The sequence below is a fragment of the Monodon monoceros genome, unplaced genomic scaffold (assembly GCF_005190385.1).
Source record: "Monodon monoceros isolate NGI ecotype Baffin Bay Population unplaced genomic scaffold, NGI_Narwhal_1 Super_Scaffold_12, whole genome shotgun sequence".
Lineage (NCBI taxonomy): Eukaryota > Metazoa > Chordata > Mammalia > Artiodactyla > Monodontidae > Monodon > Monodon monoceros.
Window position 1 is genome coordinate 25,027,439 of NW_021703768.1, and position 12,359 is coordinate 25,039,797.

Sequence of the window (12,359 nt, forward strand, 5' to 3'; positions counted from 1 at the left end):
ATATATAAAAATATATATATATATAAATATAAATATAAATATTTATATTTATATATATATATATAAAATATATATATTTTTTTTCCCTTTTTCTTTTTGTGAGTGTGCATGTGTATGCTTCTGTGTGTAATTTTGTCTGTATAGCTTTCCTTTTACCATTTGTCCTACAGTTCTGTCTGTCCATTTTGTTTTTTTTTAAAGTATAGTTTTAGTATGTGTTATCATTTGTGGATTTATTTTTTGGTGTGCTTGCTCTTTACTTTCTTTCTTTTATATTTTTTTTTATAAAATTTTCTTTAATAATTATTTTTACTTTAATAACTTTATTATATTTTACTTTACTTTATTTTATCTTCTTCTTTCTTTCCTCCTTTTTTTTTCTCCCTTTTATTCTGAGCCATGTGGATGACAGGCTCTTGGTGCTCCAGCCAGACGTCAGGGCTGTGACTCTGAGATGGGAGAGCCAAGTTCAGGACACTGGTCCCCAAGAGACCTCCCAGCTCCACATAATATCAAATGGTGAAAATCTCCCAGAGATCTCCATCTCAACACCAAGACCCAGCTCCACTCAACGACCACCAAGCTACAGTGCTGCACACCCTATGCCAAACAAGACAGGAACACAACCCCACCCAGTAGCAGACAGGCTGCCTAAAATCATAATAAGTCCACAGACACCCAAAACACACCACCAGATGTGAACCTGCCCACCAGAAAGACAAGATCCAGCCTCATCCACCAGAACACAGGCACTAGTACCCTCCACCAGGAAGCCTACACAACCCACTGAATGAACCTTAGCCACTAAGGACAGACAGCAAAAACAACGAGAACTACAAACCTGCAGACTGTGAAAAGGAGACCCCAAACACAGTAAGTTAAGCAAAATGAGAAGACAGAGAAACACACAGCAGCTGAAGGAGCAAGATAAAAACCGACCAGACCTAACAAATGAAGAGGAAATAGGCAGTCTACCTGAAAAAGAATTCAGAATAATGATAGTAAAGATGATCCAAGATCTTGGAAATAGAATAGAGAAAATGCAAGAAACATTTAACATGGACCTAGAAGAAATAAAGAGCAAACAAACAGTGACGAACAACACAATAAATGAAATTAAAAATTCTCTACAAGGGATCAATAGCAAAATAACGGAGGCAGAAGAACAGATAACTGACCTGGAAAATAAAATAGTGGAAATAACTACTGCAGAGCAGAATAAAGAAAAAAGAATGAAAAGAATCGAGGACAGTCTCAGAGACCTCTGGGACAGCATTAAACTCACAAAAGTTCGATTTATAGGGGTCCCAGAAGAAGAGAAAAAGAAAGGGACTGAGAAAATATTTGAAGAGATTACAGTTGAAAACTTCCCTAATATGGGAAAGGAAATACTTAAGTCCAGGAAGCACAGAGAATCCCATAGAGGATAAATCCAAGGAGAAACATGCCAAGATGCATATTAAGCAAACTATCAAAAATTAAATACAAAGAAAATATATTAAAAGAAGCAAGGGAAAAACAAGAACACACAAGGGAATCCCCATAAGGTTAACAGCTGATCTTTCAGCAGAAACTCTGCAAGCCAGAAGGGAGTGGCAGGACATATTTAAAGTGATGAAGGAGAAAAACCTACAACCAAGATTACTCTACCCAGCAAGGATCTCATTCAGATTTCATGGAGAAATTAAAAGCTTTACAGACAAGCAAAAGCTGAGAGTGTTCAGCACCACCAAACCAGCTTTACAACAAATGTTAAAGGAACTTCTCTAGGCAAGAAACACAAGAGAAGGAAAACACCTACAATAACAAGCCCAAAACAATTAAGAAAATGGTAATAGGAACATACATATGGATAATTACCTTAAATGTAAATGGATTAAATGCTCCAACCAAAAGACACAGACTGGCTGAATGGATAAAAAAACAAGACCCTTATATATGCTGTCTACAAGAGACCCACTTCAGACCTAGGGACACACACAGACTGAAAGTGAGGGGATGGAAAAAGAGATTCCATGCAAATGGAAATCAAAAGAAAGCTGGAGTAGCAATTCTCATATGAGAAAAAGAGACTTGAAAAGAAAGACCACTGCAAGAGACAAAAAAGGACGCCACATAATGATCAAGAGATCAATCCAAGAAGAAGATATAACAATTGTAAATATTTATGAACCCAACATAGGAGCACCTCAATACATAAGGCAAATACTAACAGCCATAAAAGGGGAAGTCAATAGTAACACAATCATAGTAGGGGACTTTAACACCCCACTTTCACCAATGGACAGATGATCATCAAAAATGAAAATAAATAAGAAAACACAAGCTTTAAATGATACATTAAACAAGATGGACTTAATTGATATTTATAGGACATTCCATCCAGAAAATACAGAATACACTTTCTTCTCAAGTGCTCATGGAACATTCTCCAGGATAGATCATACCTTGGGTCACAAATCAAGCCTTGATAAATTTAAGAAAACTGAAATTGTATCAAGTGTGTTTTCTGACCACAGCACTATGAGACTAGATATCAATTACAGAAAAAGATCTGTAAAAAATACAAGCACATGGAGGCTAAACAATACACTACTTAATAACAAAGTGATCACTGAAGAAATCAAAGAGGAAATCAAAAAATACCCAGAAATAAATGACAATGGAGACACGACAAACCAAAACCTATGGGATGCAGCAAAGCAGTTCTAAGAGGGAAGTTTATAGCAATACAATCCTACATTAAGAAACAAGAAACATCTCAAATAAACACCCTGACCTTACACTTAAAGCAATTAGAGAAAGAAGAACAAAAAAACGCCAAGGTTACCAGAAGGAAAGAAACCATAAAGATCAGATCAGAAATAAATAAAAAAGAAATGAAGGTAATGATAGCAAAGATCAATAAAACTAAAAGCTGGTTCTTTCAGAAGATAAACAAAATTGATAAACCATTAGCCAGACTCATCAAGAAGAAAAGGGAAAAGACTCAAATCAACAGAATTAAAAATGAAAAAGAAGTAACAACTGACACTGCAGAGATACAAAGGATCATGAGAGACTACTACAAGCAACTATATGCCAATAAAATGGACAACCTGGAAGAAACGGACAAATTATTAGAAATGAACAACCTTCTGAGACTGAAATAGGAAGAAATACAAAATATGAACACACCAATCACAAGCACTGAAATTGAAACTGTGATTAAAAATCTTCCAACAAACAAAAGCCCAGGACCAGATGGCTTCACAGGCGAAGTCTATGAAACATTTAGAGAAGAGCTAACACCTATCCTTCTCAAACTCGTCCAAAATATAGCAGAGGGAGGAACACTCCCAAACTCATTCTATGAGGCCACCATCACCCTGATACCAAAACCAGACAAAGATATCACAAAGAAAGAAAACTACAGGCCTATATCACTGATGAACATAGATGCAAAAATCCTCAACACAGTACTAGCAAACAGAATCTAACAGCACATTAAAAGGATCATGCACCATGATCAAGTGGGGTTTACCCCAGGAATGCAAGGATTCTTCAATATATGCAAATCAACCAATATGATACACCATATAAACAAATTGAAGGATAAAAACCATATGAGAATCTCAATAGATGCAGAGAAAGCTTCCAACAAAATTCAACACCCATTTATGATAAAAACTCTCCAGAAAGGAGGTATAGAGGGAACTTTCTTCAACATACTAAAGGCCATATATGACAAACCCACAGTCAACATCATCTTCAATGGTGAAAAACTGAAAGCATTTCCACTAAGATCAGGAACAAGACAAGGTAGCCCACTCCCACCACTATTATTCAATATAGTTTTGGAAGTTTTAGCCACAGCAATCAGAGAAGAAAAAGAAATAAAAGTAATCCACATCGGAAAAGAAGAAGTAAAGCTGTCACTGTTTGCAGATGACATGATACTATACATAGAGAATCCTAAAGATGCTACCAGAAAACTACTAGAGCTAATCAATGAATTTGGTAAAGTGGCAGGATACAAAATTAATGCACAGAAATCTCTAGCATTCCTATACACTAATGATGAAAAATCTGAGAGTGAAATTAAGAAAACACTCCCATTTACCACTGCAACAAAAAGAATAAAATATCTAGGAATAAACCTACCTACGGAGACAGAATACCTGTATGCAGAAAATTACACGACACTGATGAAAGAAATTAAAGATGATACAAATATATGCCGAGATATACCATGTTCTTGGATTGGAAGAATCAATATTGTGAAAATGACTATACTACCCAAAGCAATCTATAGACTCAATGCAATCCCTATCAAACTACCACTGGCATTTTTCACAGAACTAGAACAAAAAATTTCACAATTTGTATGGAAACACAAAAGACCATACTACAAAGCTACAGTAATCAAAAGAGTATGGTACTGGCACAAAAACAGAACTATAGATCAATGGAAGAGGATAGAAAGCCCAGAGATAAACCCACGCACATATGGTCATCTTATCTTTGATAAAGGAGGCAAGAATATACAGTGGAGAAAAGACAGCCTCTTCAATAAGTGGTGCTGGGATAACTGGGCAACTACATGTAGAAGAATGAAATTAGAATGCTCTCTAACACCATACACAAAAATAAACTCAAAATGGATTAAAGACCTAAATGTAAGGCCAGACACTATTAAACTCTTCGAGGAAAACACAGGCAGGACACTATATAACATAAATCTCAGCAAGATCCTTTTTGACCCACCCCCTAGAGAAATGGAAATAAAACCAAAAATAAACAAATGGGACCTAATGAAACTTCAAAGCTTTTGCACAGCAAAGGAAACCATAAACAAGAGGAAAAGACAACCCTCAGAATGGGAGAAAACATTTGCAAATGAAGCAACTGACAAAGGATTAATCTCCAAAATTTACAAGCAGCTCATGCAGCTCAATATCAAAAAAACAAACAACCCAATCCAAAAATGGGCAGAAGACCTAAAGAGACATTTCTCCAAAGAAGATATACAGATTGCCAACAAACACATGAAAGAATGTTCAACATCATTAATCATTAGAGAAATGAAAATCAAAACTAAAATGAGGTATCACCTCACACCAGTCAGAATGGCCGTCATCAAAGAATCTACAAAGAATAAATGCTGGAGAGGGTGTGGAGAAAAGGGAACCCTCTTGCACTGTTGGTGGGAATGTAAATTTATACAGCCACTATGGAGAACAGTATGGAGTTTCCTTAAAAAGCTAAATATAGGGCTTCCCTGGTGGCGCAGTGGTTGAGAGTCCGCCTGCCGATGCAGGGGACGTGGGTTTGTGCCCCGGACTGGGAAGATCCCACATGCCACAGAGCGGCTGGGCCCGTGAGCCATGGCCGCTGAGCCTGTGCTTCCGGAGCCTGGGCTCCGCAACGGGAGAGGCCACAACAGTGAGAGGCCCGTGTACCACCAAAAAAAAAAAAAAAAAGAAAAAGAAAACTAAAAATTGAACTACCATACGACCCAGCAATCCCAGTACTAGGCATATACCCTGAGAAAACCATAATTCAAAAAGAGTCATGTACCACAATGTTCATTGCAGCTATATTTACAATAGCTAGGATATGTAAGCAACCTAAGTGTCCATAAAACTATGAATGGATAAAGAAGATGTGGCACATATATACAATGGAGTATTACTCAGCCATAAAAAGAAACAAAATTGAGTTTTTTGTAGTGAGGTGGATGGACCTAGGATTTGTCATATAAAGTCAGAAAGAGAAAAACTAATACCGTATGCTAACACATATATATGGAATCTAAAAAAAAAAAATGGTCATGAGGAACCTAGGGGCAAGATGGGAAGAAAGACACAGACCTACTAGAGAATGGACTTGAGGATACAGGGAGGGGGAAGGGTAAGCTGGGATAAAATGAGAGAGTGGTATGGACATATATACACTCCCAAATGTAAAATAGCTAGTGGGAAGCAGCCGCAGAGCCCCGGGAGATCAGCTCAGTGCTTTGTGACCACCTAGCAGGGTGGGGTAGGGAGGGTGGGAGAGAGGGAGACGCAAGAGGGGAGAGATATGGGAACATATGTATATGTATAACTGATTCACTTTGTTATAAAGAAGAAAGTAATACACCATTGTAAAGCAATTATACTTCAATAAAGATGTTAAAAATAAATAAATAAAGCAACTATGTTTTCTAATATCATGTGGAAATAAAGTTTTAAATCTGGGTGAAACCTGTGTGTCCTCACTTGTATTCCAATTTTGTTTTTGTTACACAAGTTGGGTAGTGATAAATAGCTTCAGTGTTAAATAAGTTTAATGATAACTTTTTTCCCTTTAAAAAATCACAAAGAAGTGACAATTTCCATGTCATTATTAGGACTAGGCACCTAATAATATAGGAATCCTAATAACATCAGGTTGGAACGGATTTTTATTTACTTGGCTGTGTTGGGTCTTAGTTGTGGCACGCGGGATCTTTGTTTTGGCATGTGGGATTTTTTTTTTGTAGTGTGCAGGCTCTTTGTTGCAGCGTGTAGGCTTCTCTCTAGTTGTGGCCCACGTGCTCTAGAGCGCGAGGGCTCGGTAGTTGTGGCATGCGGGCTTAGTTGCCCCGAGGCATGTGGGATCTTAGTTCCCCAACCAGGGATCGAACCTGCATCCCCTGCACTGGAAGGCAGATTCTTGACCACTGGAACACCAGGTAAGTCCCAAGAATGGATTATTTAAAATGTTTATATTTATGGTCTCAAGCCCCCAAATCCTGTTTCACACTTTAGCCTAGATTAGGTCCCTCTATATTCCCTATATTCCCTTATTATACAGGAGCCCCTGGTTATAACTTTCTATGCCTTGGTGTTTATGAAGTATGTGCATGTGAGCATGTGTGTACGTGTGTGTGTGTGTGTGTGTGTGTGTGTAGGGATAAAGGACCATGCATAATGAATTTGTTAAAATTAGTATTCTCTTAATTATCATTAATGATTTGTCTTAAAATTTCTATTTCACATTACAAAAGATGAGTAGTTTAATACAGTGTGTTAAGCCATCAAATATATCTTATGCAGACCATGGTAATTATTTTTCCTGAAAGCCTAAGTTTTCATTAAATCTTATAACCACATAGGGAGTGCAGTTAAATAGAATATTTGTAAGTTTATAGCACATTAATTCAACATCCCATCACTGCGGAAATATATAAATGTGAAAATGTGACCAAAATGTCAATACATTCCCAATATAACAAATAAATCTGAAAATATCTTATGATTTATAAATAATCAAATGGGAGCATAAATGAATAAACTTCTTTTTTCATCTTTGAACTTGTTTTGGTAGTTCCCTCTTACTGAAATAATCTTTGGCATTCTCTTTCAAAAATTTCCAATCAAATGCTAAGACCCATTTTAAATGTCATTTCCCCCAGAAAGCATTTCTCAATTGTGTTACACAAAATTAATCCTCCCCTTAGTTCTTGTGAACACCAGCTAATAGTATGTCAAAACACACAGCATGGGGCTTCCCTGGTGGCGCAGTGGTTGTAGTGAGGTGGATGGACCTAGGATTTGTCATATAAAGTAAAGTCAGAAAGAGAAAAACTAATACCGTATGCTAACACATATATATGGAATCTAAATCTAAATCTGCCTGCCGATTCAGGAGACACGGGTTCGTGCCCCGGTCTGGGAAGATCCCACATGCCGCGGAGCGGCTGGGCCCGTGAGCCATGGCCGCTGAACCTGCGCATGCGGAGCCTGTGCTCCGCAACGGGAGAGGCCACAGTGGTAAGAGGCCGCGTCCCGCAAAAAAAAAAAAACCCACAATAAAACCCACACAGCAGCCAATAGAGTGATGTGTGTAAGAGGAAAATCTGCATCCTACTTATCTTTCCATATCTTTCACCTAACGTATCTCCAGATACTTAGTCAATACTAAATGAACATTTGTTGAATAAATATAAGGAAGAAAGTGAAAGAATTCTCCCTTTTTTAAGCATGAATTATGTATCATGCACCATGCTAGGCATCAAGGATATACAGATGTTGCCCTCATAGCTGGCAGGCTGTTAGCAGGATTCTTATTATGCAGGAGCCCCTGGTTATAACTTTCTATGCCTTAAAAATCTCTGTCTTAAAAGTTTGGAGAAGAGTTGAAAAATATTGTTTATTGAGTTCCTTTTTTTAGGCCAAACACCATATATGTTACTTCCGTAATCCTGTAAGTAACTGTGATTACTACATACGCTGACTTCTCTTGTTTGTACCCTACTCTCTCCCTAATCATGAGCAATATGGCCCAATAGCACTATAATATTCTCCATCTTCATCTTCCCTTCCTACTCTTTCATTCAACAGCTACCATCAATAACCTTTCTAATCATGGGAGCTCTAATTGCCAAGTATAAACAATATTTTTTCACTCTATCTTCTTCAACATCTCTATTGCTCATTACCCCTGCTTACCTCTACTATGTTCATTTTATAAGTCACAACATAACTATTTTTTGTATTTATTTAGATGACCTTTTCTGACCACTTCTTACAACCTGGACACTTTGCTACAGGTTACATACATTGTACTAATTTAATCTAACAAAATTTTATTAAGGACATTTGCTTTTATTCTAAAAATTGTCTCTATATTGTATTGAGAGGAAACTGAGGCTCAGAAAAGTTAAGGAATTTTCCCAAACTCAAACAACTGGTGACCAGAGTAACTGAGATTCCAACTTAAATCTACTATCTGATCCCAACCCCTCTATGTATATATCCTTAACGACTGGATTACATACCCACAGACCACTCCTTCTCTTGTCTCTGATTAGAGTCATCCTCTTTTGTGAATTTGCTTGGTGTATCCTCGAGTTTGTTATAATAATAATGCTTTATATACTTTCCCCACATTCTTGTCACACTGCCTCTCACACTTATGCTAAAATTTGGGGACACCTCTCCATCTCAGCCTACTCTCCCTGATAACTCTCCATCACCTGAGGTTTCAGCTGAAAGGATGGACATGGCCTCCATCTAAATACAAATGGCTCTGCCTTTTTACCAACAGATGGTTTGATAAAGGATGAACAGCTGACCTAGTCCTTGTAAATAAGTTATCATCCAATAATTTGTTTCTATAACATAGGTGAGTAGGACATAACAGTGAGATACAGCCAAGAGCCATGCTGTGTCAAACAGACAGAGAGTCACCTCAATTCCTGAATTATCAGGTCGTAAATCAGGTCATTTAATAGGGTTGGGTGATACATATTCCTTGGCTGCTAAGAGGTAAACCTATGAATTTCTTTTTAGGTTTCATCTGGTTTTTGTCCTCTGCAGGTAACAATCACTATGAGAGAAAGAATTTAGTTGTAAGCATTAAACACTTGGAAGTGAGACTACATAGAGCAGAGTGAGGTTTTCCCAGTCCTGGGGCATAAATATATCACCACTAAGTAATAAGCACCAATCAACTAATTAACCTGTCCCCTGAGATTTTTAGGATCACAGACCTTGTGTCACATGAAGTTGATGCTTTAGGGGAATCAAATACAACTGTAGCTTAATTCGTAAGAAAAAGAGAAAAAATTTAGTCTAAGATTGGGCAGCTTAAAACAGAAATGAGAATGAGAAATGAATTCATACCCTAATGGAAAAAAAAATACTGTGGGGCTCAAATTGATGCCTTGCCAGAAAGCAATCATTTCCCATTCTAACTTACTGGGTGTCTTATTGTTTGACCTATATTTATAAGGTCTACTGATTCCCCAGTAGGATCATCCTAGCTAATTAAACATGGACATATGAGAGGACTTTAGGAACTGTAGAAACACATCCACCTGGATTCTTCTAACGTGCATCCTGTGTGAAAGCTTCCTGTAGGTATATCCCTTGGAAACGCCTAATTAGTGTTGCTCTGTGACAGGGGACATGCAGCGATAAGCTAAAGCATATTATGGAAGAAAAGTCCCTGCAGCCCCACTCCCACAGAACACTGTAAGTCACCAGTGCCTTCAGACTAGAAGAGGCATGGGGAAGGCCACATGTTCACTAAGCAATGAAGCTTTTCATTTTGGTCATTCTAGAACAGTTACTTGCAAGGTAGCCAAGTTGGAGAGTGATTCATGGGCAGATCTGATCAGGAAAACAAAACAAAACAAAACTGGAATTGATATGGAGTTCACGGAATGTTCAACAGGGAAATTTCAGGTAAAACAAAACCATGTAAACACACACACACACACACACACACACAGACCTAAGTTTAGCAGACACAAGCATGTGCTTCATGTTATCCAAATGAAGCGAAGTATCTCATCTCTTTAGGTAACAAAAAAGTCTGAAAACAATGATAATTCAGTGAGACTTCATAATTACACAGCCCCTCTCCAGCACTTCCTTCAGAGGAGTTTGGAAGCACAGAGACCAGGTCAGCCTTCCTTATATAAACAACCCACTAGGCAGTCAGATTTGCTAAACAAGAACATTCTCCCTTGCAGGTTTCAGTTCTCTGATCTGATGCTCTGGCAAGTTGCTGCCCCAGAGAGCTCTTCCTTGCCCTACCAAATTTTACTTCTGTGACTGAGAAAGTCACCTTGTCCTTGTGTCATTCATATTCCATAAGGATACGAGCATCATCTCCCACAGAGATATTTGTAAAGATTAAATGAGTTAACAGATATACAGTGTTTTGAAGAGTCCTGGGTATATTACAAGCACATGGAAACAAGTTAACTCCTATGGACTCTCTCTTATAAATGAGGAAACAAAGCACAGAGTTGTGAAATAACAGACACACAGTTATACCACTAGTAAATGCTGAGGTTAGAAATTAAATGCAGGCATATCTGATTCCAAAAATTATTTTCTTAATAACTTTTCATAACCATATTGTGTTTCTTTGTCCAAAATTGTGTATCTGTAGCTTTGGGGGTGATTATTTTTTTCTCATTTAGCTCAAATTTTGCAGGATAATGAGAAGCAGCACCTGGTCTGTTCTTGAGGGCCAGAGAAGGAGTAACAGCTGAGATAACATCACTTTGCAAATGGGATGCAGTATGTGGTGTGGCCGTACATAATCTTCCATTGTGGACAGAATGAGTATAGTTGTAGTTGAAATAGTAACAGCTAGATCATATCAGGTGAAGGCCAATTTAAATTTTAGTCATGGGAAAAATACTTTCTAGACAAATAGTAGAATATAGTAAAAAATTTGGAAGTGTCTTCATCTTTTTCTTCCATTGCATTTCTCTAGTTAAAAATAAGGGAGGATGTATAATCCAGTTATATCCATTTCTCACCATACAAATGAGAGAAACATGACACACAAAGGCATAAAAATAAAAGTATTCAAACAAAGAAATGAAGATAAGGGTCATTGTTTTGTTGTCCCAAAGAGTAAAATAATCATACGCAAAATGTCTGAAGCTAACTCTATTCCTTGTTCTTGGAATCTATTGTATTCACTTTATCTTGTCCAATAAATTCTGTGTTTTATTTAATCTAACTCTTTGCCCACCATCCACTCCCCTGATGACGATCTTACGAAAATCCCAAGCTCACCCTGAAGTATCAAATGTATTAGCCTCCTTCTCACCTCCTCAGTCCGCTCCTGTATCACGCAGGCAACTTCATCTCAGCATGATCAAAGCTGAATCTGCTGCAGTTTAGCTAACAGTTCAAAGAGTAGGTCCTGGAGTCAGACTGCCTAGGATGCTGCATACTGGCTGTACTATGGTGTGACTTTCAAACTGTGTGACTTTGGTGTTTCTTAGACTCTCTGTGCCTCAGTCTCATAGCTCTAAAACACACTCCAGCAGTACCTATTTCAGCTCGTTTGTGTAGGGTTTAAATGAGATAATACATAGAACAGTGGCTGGTACATGGTAGGAGCAAAATAAATGTCAGCTATTAGTTATTATCTATCTCCCTCCTGCATCCTCTATTTATATTGTAGATCTAGTAACTCAAAGTAGAAACCTAAAAATTATCTATTTGTATTTCCTCATTTTGATTCACTAATCTCTTCATGAATATCTGTTTTAATTGTTACAACTTTATGGTACATTTCATGTATGGAAGAATAAGCTCTCTCATCGCTCTTCCTTTTCAAAATTTTATTAGCTACCATTAAAGGTTTTCTAAATATCTTATATTAATATTTTTCCTTGGAAATTTTTGTTGAAAGTACATATAATTTATAGCTCAATTTAGGAAGAAATGACATGTTGAAACTATTAAAGATTCTATCAGGAACATGGCATCTGTCTCTCATTCTTAGTAGTTAGATAGTTAGTAATTAGATAATATAAATAAGTAAATAATTAGTCAAATATGTATAGCCTTCATTATATGGGTTGTGTACATTTTATA